The sequence below is a fragment of the Podarcis bocagei genome (genome assembly GCF_964188305.1).
Source record: "Podarcis bocagei genome assembly, chromosome: 3".
NCBI classification, from domain to species: domain Eukaryota; kingdom Metazoa; phylum Chordata; class Lepidosauria; order Squamata; family Lacertidae; genus Podarcis; species Podarcis bocagei.
This window is the reverse complement of record NC_138127.1, coordinates 22,558,143-22,577,675: the sequence shown is the minus strand read 5'-3', so window position 1 is coordinate 22,577,675 and position 19,533 is coordinate 22,558,143. Positions and strand designations below refer to the sequence as shown.

At 45.4% G+C, this 19,533-nt stretch overlaps 1 long non-coding RNA gene across 1 annotated transcript; it reads right to left on the bottom strand.

Annotated features, from left to right (window-relative positions):
- Positions 1 to 6,224: 6,224 nt before the first annotated feature.
- On the bottom strand, positions 6,225 to 19,514 carry LOC308583162. The gene is made up of 4 exons (XR_014006099.1): positions 18,612 to 19,514; positions 17,860 to 18,454; positions 11,879 to 11,998; positions 6,225 to 6,349 (listed from the first exon to the last, which is right to left on the bottom strand). It is a non-coding gene; the product is annotated as an uncharacterized lncRNA (long non-coding RNA).
- Between the last annotated feature and the right edge of the window lie 19 nt (positions 19,515 to 19,533).

The window sequence follows — 19,533 nt, the reverse complement described above, 5'->3', positions numbered from 1 at the left end:
CATTGATTCTGATGAATCTACACTAAGCATGACTACAATCCTAGCCACTTACCTAGGAGTAATCCCCATTCAATAGGACTTGCTTCCGAGTAGACATGATTACGAGTGCGCTATTAGTCTGGATTCAACCAGTTGACTTCTTGAGTAGGCCAAGGCCAAGGTTTGAGAAGTGCAAATTAGGTCCTTTCTCACTAAGGTGCGAACAAAATCTAATTTCTCCCCTATCTCTATCAGGTATTACCAGTTAGTTGGTGGGAGAATGGTGCATTGCTTCATGTGGGCAACTGGACAGACTGTAACTCCTCACACTTCCCAATGATAGAGGGGAGATCTTATGGAATTCTATGGGGATGATGACTTCTCTGTCGCCCTTGCTGCTACTGCTGCTCTGACTGCTTCATTCCCTATAGAAAACCGAATAAATGTACAATCTAATGTACACTAATAGTGAACATATCCATGCACTTAACATATCCATGCGCTTAAGAAGGAGGCTTCAGCAAGCCAGGGGTAACCCAGGAGTAACCCTAAACTTTGCAGAAGTACAAAAAGGGCAGGTTTCCCCAAACAGCCCACTGAAGACTGAGAACGCTCAGTGGGCACAGAATGTTGACTGACTGTTGGAAGGAGGCAATGGAGTGTCATGGAAGATGGGGCGGCTGGCTGGGAATTTGAACAGTCCACACTGTAACATTTTGTTGCAGGCTCCATTTGTGCTTTCCATTTGCTTTAGTTTCCCCTTCATCTACATCCACATTATATTTCACGCTGCACACATTTATTAGATAATGTCATATTGATTTTAAACTAAGCCCAGCTCTAAGAAAGAGATCTTTGGAGCACAGCCCAAGGGAGGAAAGCAGGAAAAACAAGATATTGCATTGCTAAGAACCTGTTTTGTTAAACAAGTTCAGCCACTATTGGGATGCGGGTGGCGCTGTGGTCTAAACCACAGAGCCTAGGGCTTGCCAATCAGAAGGTCGGCGGTTCGAAGCCCCGCGACTGGGTGAGCTCCTGTTGCTCGGTCCCTGCTCCTGCCAACCTAGCAGTTCGAAAGCACGTCAAAGTGCAAGTAGATAAATAGGTACTGCTCCAGCGGGAAGGTAAACCGCATTTCCATGCGCTGCTCTGGTTTCGCCAGAAGCGGCTTAGTCATGCTGGTCACATGACCAGCTGTACGCCGGCTCCCTTGGCCAGTAAAGCGAGATGAGCGCCGCAACCCCAGAGTCGTCCGTGACTGGCCCTAACGGTCACGGGTCTCTTTACCTTTACCTCAGCTATTATTACAATATGTAGGATGCATGCACATAAAGTCTGCTTTTGGTTTAACTGAAAATGAAAATTGTACTGTATCTTAATTCATAAACAATGTCCAATTTTATTATGACTTTCCAATGCCAATATCTAGAATTCCCTAAGGAATTTCCACGGGGATCCCCATGAGACTTAAATCAGAGTACTCTGGTTTAAACTGAATTAGGATGAACATGCTGCTTCACTGTGATTGCTTTGTTTAGAAAACATGAAGAAAATAAACTAGTTTTTATTAGCCAATTAAAAAACCCAGTTAATTCCATCCAGTGCTTTTTTCTGGGGGGTATGCAGGGGTACGCATACCCCTAAACATTTTGTGAATCTTTATACTTTTGTCCATTTACTGTATTTATTTTTCCTGCATTGAACTATAAAATGGTGGTTTTCTTGAGTCAAAATGAGAGTACTCTTAAACATTTTTTTTGGGGGGGGAAGCACTGATTCCATCCGAAGGGCAGCAAATCTAAAGGCAAAAGACACACCAATATCTGAAAAGGATAAATGCTGTGACATTTTGGCTGTATTAAAAAAAAAAATCCCCTGACTTAACCCTCAAGGATTCATCTTTGGCCACAAGATGCCAGTGGTACAGTATCTTCTTCCCATAACTTAAATACTTTGCCTGAAAGGATATCACTAGTAAGGACTGAAAGAGGAGAACATGGGTTCAGTTCCCAATTGAAAACTATCCTGTGCTTCTTTTTTTTTTTTTTTTTCTCAAAAGACAGAAGGAAAGGATGTTAAATCACTCTAAAATCTCCAGGCAAGCAAATGTCTGCTGCACCAGAGAACATCCACCACCTAAGAGGTATTTGTGAAGTTTCTTCAAAACCAAATGGCTTTGGAAATAATGTAGCCGCTTTGGAATCCTCAGGCCTGTTTTGTCCAAAAGAGAAAGCAAAACACTGCCTTAAGCTAATCGTTTAAATATATGTGCATGGTATTCAATTAAGTTTTACTTAGAGTAAACCCAATTAAATTAGTGAACATGACAAGATCTGTCTGTTCTTTTCCATGGACCTACTCTGAGTAGAATTTAGTCGAATATCACCCAAGAACCTCCAAATTTCTGTGGCTTTTCTGACACCAGGAACCTTGTCACATACAACTTCTTAAACAGCATGTAGGTGGCAAGTTTAAGATAGTAACCTATGCACCCTGTGCATTACTTCAGAGGGGCTTACTTTCAAGCAAACATCAGCCTGCCATACCCATTTCTATATACTTTTCCCATTGTTTCATTGCAGCCTCTCCTTCCTGCTTCTCCTGCAGAAAAAAGAAACATTTTCTGCAAGTCTGCTATTACTCTACTTCTATGACTTTAGAGTTTGCCAGAGGCAGACACGCAGAGAACCCATATGGAAACTAAAACGAAAAAAGAACAGATGTGTGGGTGGGCGTATATTATGTGCTGTGCACACACAGTGTCTCCTTGCAGGCTGAATGTGCTGGGCTGGTTGCAGAGGCTGTAAATTCTTTCCTGCCTGGCTGAAGAAGTGAAGCTCCCCATGGCATCACATATTCATTCCTTCTTCACATCCAAAAAAACTTGGGAAGTTTTGGTTGTTGTTTTTATAAAAACAAACAAAAAAACCCTGTGATGTAAAAATTCTAGTTAGGCCAGAAATTTGATGCTGTATAAACAAGAAAAAACAACTGTCCCTATTGTGCTATGCTGCCATAACATAGTAGCAATATGTAGGGAGCGGGTGGCGCTCTTAACCACTGAGCCTCTTGGGCTTGCCAATCAGAAGGTCGGTGGTTTGAATCCCCACGATGTGGTGAGCTCTCGTTGCTTTGTCCCAGCTTCTGCCAGCCTAGCAGTTTGAAAGCATACCAGTGCAAGTAGATAAATAGGTACTGCTGTGACAGGAAGTTAAACGGCGCTTCCGTGCACTCTAGTTTCCGTCATGGTGTTCCGTTGCGCCAGAAGCGGTTTAGTCATGCTCGCTACATGACCCGGAAAGCTGTCTGTGGACAAATGCTAACTCCCTCAACCTGAAGCAAGATGAGAGCCGCACCCCAGAGTTGCCTTGGACTGGACTTAACCATCCAGGAGTCCTTTATCTTTAGTAGTAACATACAGAAATTATTCTGAATTAAGGGCACTCAAATATTAATTAATGTCTATGTTTGTTTGTTTGTTTGTTTGTTTGTTTGTTTGTTTGTTTGACATCCTGTCCTGCATCACAAGATCTCAGGGCTGTTAATAGATTTTAAAAAACCAACGATTTCCCATTCTACTCTTTTAATTCCTGTTTTCTGTATGGGATTGGGTAATCCCGTATATATTGGGTCATCCTCTTTAATACCCATTAACTGTTAGAATATGCTAAGCATTGGCTGTTATTTTTGCCTTTTTTACATTAAGTTGTTAAGACAGCCTCCATCGAATAAATTTTATAATCTTCCTTGACATTTTCCTCTTCTTATCAGCATCATTTTGATCCTTTGTTCATGGCAATGGTAAATTATTTGTTCTACAGCAGCACTGGGGAACCTTTGGACTCCAGTTCCTATCTGCTCCAGCCAGCATGGCCAATGTTATAATCCAAAGGAGACCCTGCCTTCCATAAGAAGGAGTATAACCAGTCTCAAAAATGGTAATTGACAGCAAATCAACATTTCCCTATTTCTCAATGGAAGGAAACAATGAGAATTCTAATATGTAACCAGAAATGTAAAAGAACCCTCAAACCATTAAATAGAATGCCAAAAGCTGCTAAGGACAAAGACAGAAAAGAATGCGATTATCTATTCAGTGTATTTCATCAACTGGATAGTTTTGGTCGTTTCATTTTAGGAGGACTGAGAATGACACTGAGAAACACAAAAATGTGATCATGTGGCGTAGATGGAGTATTTTTGTACAAAATGTTAAAAATACTACTGCTCTTTAGCTTGAAAAAAAGAGAGGTAGTTAACTGGAAATATGATAGAGGTATATGAAACCACAAAAGCTCTTGAAATCTCTATCAGGGAACAGCTGCTCACTGTTCTACACAAATATAGAACAAGAGAGCACCTGATCGAATTAAGAGCGAACAAAATTAGTGATTTTTTTGGTCACATAATGTGCAGCTGACATGAAAGATAATGTGCAGTGACAATGGCCAGTAACATTAAACCATAAGGAGAACATACCGGTAAGCCCTGATGGATCAGGGCAAAGTCCCAGTTAGTCCAACATTTTGCTCTCACACATTGCAGCCCTAAGCACACTTACCAAGGGGGCAAAGCCCACTGAACACAGTATTTTGTTAATTTAGTTCATTCCATTTATGAATTGTTTCCCATAAAATATATCAGATTGATTTCACAATAAAACACCAACCATAAGAACAATTTTAAACAATTCCACATGTGTAAAAAACATTAAAACAAATACCACATCTAGAAACAATTATTACAAACCCAGCACAGATACGGTCTATGATAAAGATCTCCACTTAAAAGGCCTGATGAAAAAAGAAAGTATTCAACAGGTGCTGAGAAGACAATAGAAATTCTTACATCTTATGGGATGGACTTCCTAATGAGATGGTATCTGCCATTTCCCTCAGAGCGCAGTGATCGATTGGATATATATGTCGTGAGACCGTATTTTAGGTTTCCTAGTCTCAAGCAGTAAAGAAGTTTGTACACCAGTAACAGCACTTTGAACTTAGCTTGGTAGTTCATTAGCCACCAGTGAAATTCTTTTTGTAGCGGCATAACACTGTGGCAAGAGTCTGCCCCAGTGATTAGTCAAGCCACTGTATTTTGCACTAGCTGCAGCTTCTGGGCCAACTGCAAGGGCATCCCCACGTAGCGTACATTGCAATAACCTAACCTGGAGGTTACCAGTGCAAGGACAACAGTGGTCAGATACCTCTCCTGGTCCAGAAACAATAGTTGTCTTATCAGCTGAAGCTGGTAAAAGGCAATCCCTGCTACTGAGGCCACATGAATCTCTGGTAAGAGAGCTGGATGAGGAGCACCCTCAGACCAGGAGGATGTTACTTTGGGTGAGAAGATTTGAAGCTGGCTGAGAGACCATACCCAAAGAGTGCATCAGTGGCTTCCTGTCAACTTGAAGGGAAGTGACAGGCAGGTGCCATGGGGCTCTCTCCTGACCCAGGATGTTTTGCTGCTTCAGGTAACACAGAAAATTCCCCCCTCCTACTCTTCCACAGCCCCCAGCTGCTGCTGCCCCTCCCGAAGGCCGTGGGGAGATAAAAGGAGACCAGAGAAGAGTGGGTAGGCACAGCAATAGAGGAGTCACACTCCTCAAGCCAGATCTGCCGCCTGAGTCAACTGCCTCACCTCGCCTCATAGGCAGACTGGCCCACCTTCTAGGCCTGGTGCTGTTAGACATCTTTATAAATGACTTAGACAAAGGATTATAGGAGATCCTCATTATATATACAGACAGCACCAAAGTGAGTGGGGTAGTCAGCACCTTAGAAGACAAAAACTGGTTCAAAATTATCTTAACAGGATGGAGAATCTGAGCCAAAGCTAACAAAATGATTTTCAACAGATATACATGTTGTTCTGTATTTCGGAAGAAAAAGATCACATGTATGTATAAATACAAGATGAGTGACACCTAGCTTGACAACAGTATATGCGAAAAGGATTGAGTGGTGAATAGAAGACAAGCTAAACAATCTCAGCAGTGTGATGTGGCAGCTAAAAAGGCTAATGCAATTCTAGACCGCATCAACAGGAGTATAGTGTCCGGATTGCAGGAAGTAATGGTAGCGCTCTATTTCTGTTTTGGTCAGACCTCACCTAGAGTACTGGGCACCACAGCTTAAGAAGGATATTGACAAGCTGGACCATCTCCAGAGGACAGTGACGAAGATAGTGAAGAGCCTGGAAACCAAGTCTCATGAGGAAAGGTTAAAGGAGCTGTGTTATGTTTAGCCAGGAGAACAGATGATTAAGAAGCAACATGATAGCCATCTTCAAATATTTGGAGGGCTATTGCATAGATAATAAGAGCAAATTTGCTACTCCAGAACATGGGACTTGAAGCAATGGGTTCCAGCTACAAAAAGAAAAAGAGAACAAGAAGATAAGAATGAAACACTAGGAAGAACTTCCTGGTGCTATAAGCTACTTAACAGACTGCTTTGGAAGATGGTGAACTCTTATTCATTGGAAATTTTAGCAGAGGCTGCTTGACTACCTATCACTATCAGGGTTGCTGCAACAGTGGATTTCCTGCATTGGTGGGGGGTGGACGAGATAACATTGATGCCTCTCCCAAGTCTATGATTCTGTGCTAGCATGAACCCTTTCCCTGAAAATGCTTGTGAGATTGTTTGTTTAGTTTGACAAATTAGATCATTATTATTAGAGAGACGCCCATGCTGCAAGATTGACTTTGCATGCACCCATATCGGTGCATTGTTTTTTAAAATCCACCGTTTCTGAGCTGCCCTGTGTACTCTCCACTTTGATCTGTAATTGTTTTCTACTCTGTATAAAACAAGGCGCAGGAACCCCTCCAGAGTGGATTAAGTCTGTCAAATTACAGACAATTTATGGGGAAAATAAAAGGGATTCACTTTCCTCCATAATCTCTGGGGTTGGGGAAGTGGAGGGTTGTCTCTTCCCTTACCTTAAAATATATATTTTTTTAATAAAGAAAATTGCCACTTCATTCCTGCATTTCTTAACCTGGGTTAGTTTGTGTCCTCTGATAGATCTTAGACAGGCCTTGCATCATGAGGCTATCTAGAATGTTGCCTGTGGAGTTCTGAAGAAACATAGAAGTTGGAAGGAATCTTGAGAGTCATCTAGTCCAACCCCTGCTGTGCAGGAATATGCAGGAGGTGTGCAACTTTGGCGTTACCAAGAGCTCTGGGGTTTGTTGTTGTTAAAGCTGACCAATATAGGACTTAAAAAAATAAAGTTAAATTAAGCTTTCATCTTTTTAAAAAAGACCCCCCCCCCAATTTCTGTGCTTCAACAAAACAAAACAAAACAAAACAAAACAACAACAACAACAACAAAACCCACTCAGAGCTCTTTTGGACAGCCTTATTTCTTGCAAAAAAAACCATGGACGGGAAAACCACAGCGATATAGGTAAATATAGAGCTATAAAACAGAAATACAGAATTAATAATACTGCAAAATCATCCCAATTCACAAGGTTATTTGGCTCCTAAACCAAGTCAACGCACACCCCCTATTTATATTATTAAAGCTTCCTTAATGACATTTTGAAAATTAGGGTGGCTTTTGTTCTGTGAAACCACAGTCAGCTAACTGGGATGGGAATATGGGGGCCATCTATTCTCTTATTTGAGTCTTTGAAGTTTGGGAATCCAGGATTGCTGATTTTGATTAGTTACAGTCTACTGCTTCCTGAAGTCTGAACATGGTAAACAAGTGTGGATCTATAATCATTTGCAGTGGGTGAAGAGAGCAGAGCAGATGGGAGCAAGAAGACCCTTTGCCTTCCCCATCAGTGGCTAATAATCCAAGCACACAATGGATGCACGGCATTCCTGGGCAGTTCTTTGTTCTTCCTTCTCCCCACCCTTCTTTTTTATTGACCTTAATGAAAAAAATGCAAAGTAGGCTCTCTCATTGTTGCTTCTCTTTACTAGTACACAGGCCACTCCACATGACTTTGTCCTCAGATCAAATGGATAATGCCAATGAAGGCAATGCTAAAATTGCACTGTTGAAAAGAGAAGAGAGCAGGGCAGGGCAGAAAGCACCTTTGTTCCTAGTGGTTCTTCCTGATCCCAAAGCACTGTGCTGCACAGTGGCTACTACCTGATTTTCCCTCCAAGGCATTCAGTCCCAAAATTTCATTCAAGGAGGGAAGCATAGCATTGCCATGTTGTCTGAAACACAGAGAATTAATTATGAGAGCTGTAGTTTTTGTTGTTATTGTACCTATTGCCTTCCATAGGGAAGATGTGTGAGAAAAAATTAATTTCCTTTTCTTCTGGTACTATTTGATTTTTTTTTTACTGACATTATGTGAATTTCTATACATTATACCTCACTAGCCTCCTCTCTGTAGCAGTGTAGTTGATTTTGGGGAGGCTACTGTGATATCCTTGGCATGTGGTGAGAGTTTATACTCTGTGACTTTGGGTCAATATATTTATTCTAAAGGCTGAGGCAGTCTGGTCTGAGGAAAGGCCCTGATAACTGGTTCCCCACCCACGTTTCTATAATACAGTAATAAAGAGGCCTGTCATTCTGTCAAGCTGCATGTATGTGTGCACAAAAGGGGACCTTTCCATTGTATACCTTCCATGATTTCATTGATTAAAGCAGGAGCAACTGAGTTTTTTCAATACCTATTATCTCATATCAAGGTTTGCTGCCTGAATGCAATACGTGAAGCTTTTCTCTGTCTGTTCTATTCATATACGAGAACCTACCGAAATGAAGTCAGTTACCTCAGCTAAGACCCAGAAAAACTGAGGGGGGGAAATAAAATTATGAAGTCTAATATGTTTCCCTGTTATGTCCTTGCTGGGAAGTTTTTGCCTCTGCACATGAGTCTGAGAATGTTCTGAACAGTTCCCATTGAGTTCATGAAACAGTGTACCTTGACCTGTTCTTAATGCATTGTTGACCACATCTACGGACTGTGATTGTTCTTTCAAGTCATGCAATATCAATCATTAGTAACCATGTGTTCCCTTTCCCAGCCTTCATGATTAATGCCCTTACACTGTATTCATGTTAACCAATCAGCAATGAGCGCACCTGTGGCAATGTTGTAATATTCAATAAAAGAGTCTCCTCGGGACTTGCTGCAGAGATGCCTATCACATGACACTTGCTACTCGTCTGTCGTTATTCCAACCCAACATGTCCTTGATTGGCCTTGGTCCAAACATACTATGTGCCTCTTTGGTGCTTTCATCTCCCCCCTTTCCTCTGCATCCCCCTGCCTCTTCATGGCAATGGTGGTGGCAGTGACAGTCCCATCCCCTTCACCGGCCTACATATTTCTTTTGACATTGCTTTAGTAGTGGTAGTGATACCAAGGCCTCCCTTTGGTCTAGGAAGGTGAGGGGTAGACAGGTTGGTGGGAAGTGGTGGGGCTGGTTAGGCAGTATGTCTGCTGGTTGTCGTTGCCAGCATCAGGTGTGGTCACCATAAACTGCATGATACCCTTATTTGCTACCCTTCTGCCCCAGCATGTCCTTGTCTATATGTTTATTAGTTGTGCAGAAGAGTGATTTTCAGCAGTACAGATTGTTCTGCAGGGTTGAAGAAAAATACGCATCACCTGAAAGCCCCACTTTGATAACACTAACCCTGTCCCCCTTTGCATCCTCTTTCCCTAAAATATGTTGTGCCTGAGGTTCATGCGATTTGAACAATTTGGTCAGTAGTCACAAACCCTATATGGTCAGGCCTCAAAGATACGGTACTCTGTTTTGAAGTGAAGCAAATTGTGAAGCCAATTTGTCTTCGACTGCAAATTTAAAATTTCATTATTAAATGCATTAAGAATATTTCTCAAAGTGGTTAACATTAAAGAAAATCCATACCATAAAAATTACATACCAAAGAAATAAACAGCACTAAAACCAAAATGCAGCACTAAGTGATCTTTACAAACAGCAGAAAATGTATGGGGAAAGCCACTGAAAATAAAGAACTGTATTGTTACAAATCAGACAGGCAAATGGCCAATTACTATCGTTACATTTTTAAAAACAGATTTGACCAAAAATAAGCATTAAACAGCAATCAAATTATAATTTGCACAAAGAGAAATGTAAACAGTTTTACCGGTGATAGATAACATTAGCTGAAGAATAGTGATGTGATGCATTGTTAGGAAAGTTTTCCATGACAACAAGCACTTTTCCACCAAAATGATAAATGGTTTATATGCACTGCTGTAGGATAGAAACGTAATATTTAACAAACCCTCTAACTAACCTGCTGTGATGTGTTAATTTTTCATCTGGATAATGTGCCATACTCTTGTGAACCATCCTTAGATTGAGCAGCCTGAAGGTATTTTCCAGCTTTTTGCTGTTTCCATCCAGGCCACCACCAACAGAAATATATAAATATATTCTGTAATGTCTTAGAAAATGGATAACGGTGTTAATAGGGGTCACATTTAATGTTATGTTCCAACAAGATGATACAACAAAAATTAAACTGACAGAAAAACTGATTATAAAAGGCAAACAGAAACAGAAACTGTTTGCATATACAGTGGTACCTCGGGTTTAGAACTTAATTCGTTCTTAACCTGAAACTGTTCTTAACCTGAGATACCACTTTAGCTGATGGGGCCTTCCACTGCCACCATGCCATGATTTCTGTTCTCATCCTGAAGCAAAGTTCTTAACCTGAGGTACTATTTCTGGGTTAGCGGAGTCTGTAACCTGAAGTGTCTGTAACCCAAGGTACCACTGTATGTATTACGGTACTGTCACTGTACATAGTCAAATTCTGATGAGGGTATTTCTCAGGGTCAGATGCTAACAGAGTCAGGAGATACTGGCTGACACTGTTTTGAATGCTTGTGTTCAGAGGAAGCACACTAAATTACTAAGAATTTAGATGTTAACACACAAGTAGGCAGAAACTACAAGGAATCATGGGAAGAATGAGTTGGGAAAGCGCCGTAGCTTAGTAGTAGTAGAACATCTGCTCTTGCAGAAGGTTCAACCCTTGACATCTCCAGGTAATGGTGGGAGAAACACAGCCAGTCAGTATATAGACAATACTGAACTAGATGGACCAAGGGTCTGGCCTCAGTATAAGGCAGCTTCTGGTGTTCCTACATTGCGCTCTACATTGTTGCTTCCACAATGACTGGCACATGACATCCACAATTACATTGGTGATGAAGGGTGGTTTAACTCTTGCTGCGACCCCAAAGCCATCATTGGTGAGAGCAAATGAAACTAATGGGCTTGTGCTATGAGATGCAACTAAGGCCTTCCTAACATTGTCCTACATTCTGGTTCGTTGTGTTACACTTATTTTCTCCCGGCCAACACAATTCCCAACCACCCCACAGTGTCCAGGGTTAGCATGTTTATGCCACCCTTTGCCGATAGGGATATTCCTTAGTGCCATGAGAGAAATGTGCAACCCTTCATTGGATGGTTTGAGGAAAGGATATTCCCTAGTTCCATGAGAGAAATGTGCAACCCTTCGTTGGATGGTTTGAGGAAAAGGTGAGATGGTGGTATTCCAACCTTTGCTATTTTCGTGCAAGTGCCTCTCCTATAGTGCCATCTCCAATTCCGGTGTCAATTGGACAAGCAGAGAAACAAGCCTTGCAAGGTACTCATGACTATAAAGAAAACTATGAAGACATGAAAACAGGAAGGGGGGAATCCCGAGGTTACTGGCAAAGAGAAGCCAAATTTAGCATTATGCACCATGTCAGCAGAATGGTCTATTTTTAGTCATAAAACATGTTTGATATTAAATGGCTATCCCAAGGAAGCCATCTATACAATTTGAAATCTTGCATGTTACATTTTGAACCCTGTGTGGTCTCTTGCAGAACGTTTGGCCATTTGGGGATTACGGAGGCCAGTTCTTATAATCGTACCTGCATAGCTTAGGAGGTTTTGAAATGGCAGATCTGAGATGATTCATATTTTGAAGCAAACTCTGAGTCACCGTAGTGTTAGAACAGCTCCCACTCAAACCAAGGAGTTCCATAACAATTCTGCCAAAGAACAACACCTACTTCAATAATGCACTGGTCGAACAAAAGTAAAATCCTACTTATCACCATAGAATCTGTAAGTTCAAATTGAGAAAAGAGGTCAAACCCAGAATGTTGTAGCTACATATAAAAAGCAGATGACATCAAGCTAGCATTAGATATTTTCATCTTCGGTGGTATATGTCAGCTGATGATCTCATGTACCTTAACAAGTAGTTAAGAGACACAAACTGAATTTGGCTTATTTTGGGAATTCTGTGGTTTGATCTACAATATTCTATTTTCTGATTTTGACCAATAAAAGGATGGTCTGTTGGTCAGTCTTTTAAAGCGATGCATTTAGTAACATAGCCATTAATTGACGATGGAAACTTGTTAAATGTGCTTTAGTGTGCCATGTTGAACATACTTACACTGAACATGGGGACTCATATCTGAATAAACATGCATAGGATTGTGCTGCACACCTTTTGTTTTAAATTAGCCACCTTGTTCTTGCTTCATAAACAAAATATACCAACTTGCTTACTGAACTCAGGGGAACTTACTTCTGAATAGAGAAGCATAGAATGCCATTGTCAGTTACTAACAGAAGTATACAGTAATCATTTTAACTGACATCTTTTATTTCTGATTGTTGGATTTAAATGCCCTCTCATTATAATTAACCTCCACTGACCATTTGAATCAAGCTTAGTGAATGCTTTGATTCCTTATTTAAGAAATAATATGCCCTTTCATTCTGATATGCCTATTCATATTTTTTCATTGTAGTATTGCCTCTAACTTCTTAATTGATCTGCATGATTAGATCTCTGACAGCCTTTTGGAATGCCTGGCATGAGAATTGAAATATACTCAGAGTCGCAAAGTGATTTCATGCTCTTTATTCAGCTCATAGTGGTGAGGAGGAATGAATGTATGTCCCCTCACAGTATCTGCTTTATATACATTATTTACACAATGGGCTGCACATGATTGGCTAATTCCGGAATTCTACTGTAAGCCAATCAGGTTGTGGATTCACTTCTATCTGGAGCAGGATTGGGTGGTTCCTGCCAACCAATCATACTGCTGCATTGTTCTAGGACCAATCAGACTGCTGCATTCTGAATCCTATTGTTCTAGGACTAATCAGACTGCTGCAATTTGGATCCTATTGTTCTAGGACCAATCAGACTGCTTCAGTTTGGATCCTATTCAACTCAGTACATAACACCCCTCCCCTCTAAGTTCCAGTCCTGCCCGGGAGGTCGCATTCATAGTCCTCAAGGTACGCCGGTGGCCTACGTGTGCGTTGCGGCCTGGGGTGTTCCCTGGTCCGGGCTCCAGGTTCTGGCTCGTGTTCCAAGGATGCTGGCTGTGATGGGCCTGTTTGGTCTGGCGCAACCGGCTCGCTCAGTCGTGGTTCTGGTTCTGGTGTCCTTTCGGCCTCGCGGGTCCTCTCTGTATTTACTGATTCTGCCTCTCCTGCTGGCCCCTCCTGCTCTATGGGCCTCACTGCCCCTCTGTTCCCTTGGGACTCCTCTGACCTGTCCTCCTCCTGGGTTTCTCCTGGGAATCGTCGCCGTATCTGGTCGCAGTGGCGGCGCCAGCATTGCCCCCCATCCGTTAGCACCTCGTACGACACTGGGCCAGTGACCCTGGTGACTGTGGCGGGTACCCATGCTGGGCCTGCCCCAAAATTCTTTGCGTACACTGGGTCCTGGGCCTCGAAGGTCCGGGGGTTCCTGCCTTCCCCCACCACTACCTCATCCTGAGCTCTATCGGGGTGAAGGCGGTCCAATCTGATTGCAAGGCGCCGACCCATTAGTAGTTCAGCGGGGCTCCGGCCAGTCGTTGAGCTGGGGGTGCTGTGCTGTGCTAGAAGGAATGTGGCAAGGCGGTACTCCCAGTCCCCTTGTGTCATGCGGCGAAGGGTGTCCTTGGTGGTCCGCACCATGCGTTCTGCTTGGCCATTGGTGGCAGGGTGGAACGGCGCCGAACGGATGTGGCGGATGGCGTTCTGTGCTGTGAAGGTTTGGAATTCTCCTGACGTAAATGCAGTCCCGTTGTCTGAGACGAGAGTGTCAGGGAGCCCGTGGGTTGCAAACAGCCTGCGTAGTACCCGGATGGCTGCGGACGTGGAAGTGGACGGTACCAGTGCGACTTCCAGCCATTTGGTGTAGGAGTCCACCACTATGAAGAATGTTTTCCCCTGAAAGGGGCCAGCGAAATCCACATGCAGGCGTGACCATGGTGCTCGGGCGGACTCCCAGGACTGGACTGGGGCCCTTGGGGGATCTGGGCGGGATTCTTGGCAGGCCTGGCAGTGTTTGACCCAGGCCTCTATCTCTCCATCGATCCCCGGCCACCACACATAACTCCTGGCAAGGGCCTTCATTCTTACTACCCCTGGATGTGTCTCGTGTAGGGCTGTGAGGACCCTTTTGCGGAGGGGCTGGGGAACAACGACTCTGCTTCCCCATAACAGGCACCCCTTGTGGGCCGACAGTTCATGTTTGTGGGTTGTGTAGCCGGCGAATTCTGGCCCGGGGCTGCTGCTGGGCCATCCCCTCCACACCCAGTCCAGGACCCGGGAGATGACCCTATCTTTCTTGGAATGGTGTGCAACTTCTTGTGCCTGAATGGGGCGGTCGGGAAGCAGCTCCAGGCTCATAACCTCTTGTGCAGGTGCTGGGTCAGGGCCTGTTTCTGGTAGTGGTAGCCTGCTGAGGGCGTCCGCATGGCCCATCGCCTTCCCAGGTCAGTGAATCAGTGCATACTGGTAGCTGGCAAGGAAAATTGACCACCTGAGGACGCGAGGAGACAGCACTTGGGGGGTCTGCTTTTCGGGGGCAAACAAGCCAAGCAACGGCTTGTGGTCAGTCACCACGGTGAAGGGCCGCCCGTACAAGAAATCATGGAATTTTTTTACTCCCTTCACGATTGCCAGACCCTCCTTGTCAATTTGCGAGTAGTTCCGCTCGGTTGCGTTGAGTGTCTGGGAAAAGTACGCCACCGGTACCTCTCTTCCATCCGGGAGTTGGTGCCCCAGGACAGCGCCAATGCCATAGGGTGAGGCGTCGCATGCTAGCACCACCGGCAGCCTCTCGTCGAAGTGTGCCAAGACAGAGTTTGAGACAAGCAAGTCCTTGACTGCCTGGAATGCGGCCTCCTGGCGCTGGCCCCACACCCAAGGGGCCCGCTTGTCCAGGAGTCTGTGTAGGGGCTCCACTACCGCTGCCTTGTGGGGAAGGAAGGAATGGTAAAAGTTCAATAGTCCCAAGAAGGCCTGAAGTTCAGTCTTGCTCTTGGGTGCTGGGGCATCACAAATGGCCCGTACCTTGTCCCCAGTCGGGTGGACCCCTTCTGCGTCCACCATAAATCCCAGAAAGTCCACCTGAGGCACTCCTAGTAGACATTTTTCCCGCTTCACCTTGAGACCCGCCGTCTGGAAACGGTGCAGAACGGTGCGGAGGCGGTCCTCAAACTCCTCTGGTGTGGGCCCGGCAATCAACACATCATCGAAGAAGGGGGTGACACCAGGAATCCCTTTAAGGAGAGAGTCCATTAGATTCTGGAATATGCCTGGTGCCACGCTGACCCCGAATTGCAGCCGCTTTACCCTGAACGCTCCTCTGTGCGTCACAATCGTCTGTGCCTCTGCTGTGGCCTCATCTACTGGCAGCTGTTGATATGCTTGGGCCAAGTCCAGCTTGCCAAAAATTTTCGACCCAGCCAGGGTGGCAAGGACATGGCTGACCACTGGCACTGGGTATGCGTGGGCCGTGAGGGCCTTGTTTATGGTACATTTGTAGTCTGCGCAGATGCGGACCGAACCATTAGGCTTGACGGGTGTGACGATTGGAGTTTCCCAGGGGGCATTAGGCACCGGCTCCAGCACTCCTTGCTCCACGAGTCAGTCCAATTCCTCGTCTATACGGGGTTTCCAGGCGAACGGGACCCGGCGGGCCTTGAGCCTGACCGGTCGTACTGCGGGGTCAAGCTGTAGCGCAATGGGGGGCCCGTATACTGTCCCAATTTCCCGTCGAAAACCCCTGGAAATTCCTTGCATATGGCGTCCACGTCCACTTGTAAGCTAGTGTGGTTCACCCCGGTGACAGCTAGCCCCAGTGGTCCAAACCATGCCAACCCCAGTAAGCTAATGTAGGGGCCCTTGACCACAAGCAAGTCCAGTTGCCGCGTCCGCCCTCGGTATTGCACCCTGAAGGTCCCCACCCCCATTGTGGGGACCTTACGTTTCTGGAAGTCCCGTAGGGTGAATGGGGCCGGCCTGAGTTTGGGACCCCCAGTAGGACACAGTTTCCTTAAGGTCTTTGCCGAGATTATGGATAGAGTTGAACCCGTGTCAAGCTCCATGCGGCATGGGGCCCCCTCTATCTGTACCTCTACATAAATTTTCTCTACGTTGGGGTGGGGCAACTGGTATACCTGGCAGTCCGTGAGCTCCGTCGAGTTGCCTTGGTGCGTTGGGCCCCGGGACCTGGGGCTCTTGGGTTGGTCATCTGATGCCTGGTGTCGGGTGGGCCGAGCCCGACACACCCGGGCGATGTGTCCCGATTTTCTGCACTGCCTGCACTCTGCGTTGCGGAAACGGCAGGTCCTCCTCTCGTGACTCTCCCCGCAGCTTGCGCAGTTTCCTCCTTCTCGTCGAGGCAGCTGTGGTCTGTGCGCTGCTTGAGTGCGCTGCTGTACTTGGTGCACCTCCTCCCTGTCGGATCCTGAGTCGTCAGTGAGGTCTTCGTGGTGGACCCTCGGTTGGGATGGCAGCCTCGGCCGTGCCTCTTGCGTTGACCTCTCGGCAGCTTCCGTTGCCAGGGCCTCCTCCAGAGCGACCTGGAACGTTAGGTCCTTCTTGGCGTAGAGGCGTCGTTGCAGCTTCTCATCCTTCAGGCCACCGACGAGGCGGTCACGAAGCATGTTCTCCAGCTCTGAGAAGTTGCAGAACCGGGCGGCTTGGCGGAGAGAGGTCACAAACCCAGTTATGGTTTCCCCAGGGGCTTGTCGCTTTGCGTAGAAGGCATTTCGACGAGCCACCACTGAGGGCTGCGGCGAAAAGTGCCCCTTCAGCTGTTCCATTATTGTTTTGTATGGAACAGTAGCGACGTCTTCAGGCGCAAGGAGAGCCCGGGCGATTTCAAACGTCTCCTCTCCGCAGACGCTGAAGAATATCGCCCTCTTCTTGGCGTCTTCTTCGTCGGTGACCCCTTTGGCTTCTAGGAGGAAGGTGAAACGGGAGGCGTACGCTTCCCAGTCTCCAGATGCTGGGTTGAATGGCGAGAAGCTGCTGTCGGTTGCCATTCTGAGTTCCTTGTGTCCCGGAGCTGAAGCCTGGATACACGGTGCGAGGCAGCGGTGCAGCAGGTGGCGGTGCTGCGGTGCTGTGTGTGGCAGTCAGCTCAGCGGAATCCCACCTTCGTCGCCAGTGAAATATACTCAGAGTCGCAAAGTGATTTCATGCTCTTTATTCAGCTCATAGTGGTGAGGAGGAATGAATGTATGTCCCCTCACAGTATCTGCTTTATATACATTATTTACACAATGGGCTGCACATGATTGGCTAATTCCGGAATTCTACTGTAAGCCAATCAGGTTGTGGATTCACTTCTATCTGGAGCAGGATTGGGTGGTTCCTGCCAACCAATCATACTGCTGCATTGTTCTAGGACCAATCAGACTGCTGCATTCTGAATCCTATTGTTCTAGGACTAATCAGACTGCTGCAATTTGGATCCTATTGTTCTAGGACCAATCAGACTGCTTCAGTTTGGATCCTATTCAACTCAGTACATAACAAGAATCTTGCACACTCTGAACCTAGGAAAAGTTGGAAATAATTGGAGGTTCAAATCACTCACTCAGCATCTGCTTAGTCTCCTCCCACTGCTGGTCATGTTAATGTTTCTGTCTCCTATATCTTCAACTGTGTGTACATTACTACACCATCCAACCTTCCTTTCCTAGTACAGATCTTAATTTTCATTTGGAATATCCTCAATTACTTTTGGCCTACAAAACAAAGGTTGAGCAAAAGAACAGCAGTGGCTTCAAACTGTCATAAGGAACATGTACAGAAGTAGGAGCCAAAGCATTTGGGGATTATGAAAATGTTATGTACTGAAGTTCTCACCCTGGGCCAGCAGGGGGATACTGTAGATAGTTTTCACTCAGGTCCGCATATGCAAATAAGGAATTGAAAGTGACGTTCAGTGATTGGATAGTTACAGAAAGTTGTTACTGTTGCTTTGTAGTTGAGCTCTATATATGCAGGTTGGCTGAACCATTCAGTTCAGTTCAAGCTTACTATAAAGAACCACTTGGAGAAATCTCTGTCGTCTGCTTTGTCAACTCACTACTTAATAGAAAAGTCCTGTGGTTACTATTTAAGACTACATGTAGGTTCCTCCCTACCAAAAATGCTATGAATACTTTACAGAAAACCTGGTCTAACTTCTCCATGACATTCTAATTTTCTAAGTGCAGGGACTCTTTTTCCCCCTGATGAAGAAATGAAGCATGTGACACCCCCCCCCCTCTGACGTGGTTAAAGATTCAATTCAAGGCTGAAAGGCAGATCTGTTACTCAGGAGCGAGACTTGATGCTATTTACACGGGCGTGTGCTTCTGTTCTCCATAAATGGCGGCAGAGAGGGCGGTGCTGTTAGGCTAGGCAACCGAAAGCCAAGATGGAGATGTTTACGATTGTATCGGACCCGACCGCGAGGTGGTGCTTTAGTGTCGCTTTTCTGGTAGGTAGCTGCTGCTGCTGCACAACACGTCACGGTTCAGTCTCCTTTTACTTTCTCACCCCGTCCACGATTTACGAAGTTACACGGTTTCTGCTGCCTCCCATCCCTGTTGGACGCATGCACGGCAGGGATTGCGGGGTTTCCCCCTATTCACACACCTGGGAACGGCCAGCTCCACGGGAGTTAAATTCGAGCAGCGGACCTAGATTAAGTAAACCTTCAGGCGGGATTTCGGTTCTCAGAAGCGCCTGTTCCTGCTGCGTCCTCTCCAAAGCTGCCATCCCAGCAAATTTAGCTGGGTCGGGGCCGCTTGCTCCGAAGAAGACACGTGCAGGATTGCATTGCTGGTAAAAGGAATTTCGCAGCCTATGGATACGAAGCAAGAATGCTTGCATTGCGCGTGCAAACTTGCAATGCAAACGCCCGTGCTTCGTATGCACGAATCCTGCGCTAGTCCCCGTGTCTTTTATTCTTTAAGCCGCCCCTCTTTTTGAGTTTTCCACCCAGAGAACCTTTATGACTCCCCAATACCGAAATCTAAAACGGGCCCCCGCCTTTCTAACAAGCCACCTCGAAACCATAATTTAAGGCGCGGCCACAACGTCCTAAAAAAACCAACCACCACCCTAATTTAATTTAGAGCGGACACGATTCCACCCGCCACGCTGCCTAGTTGGGAATCGAAACGCAACAAGGTCAGCTGGGCGTGAGTGGGTGATTTTGCTCCGTCGCGCCCTCATTGGCCTCCTTCGGCAGCCGGGCCAGCCAATCAAGAGCAATCGC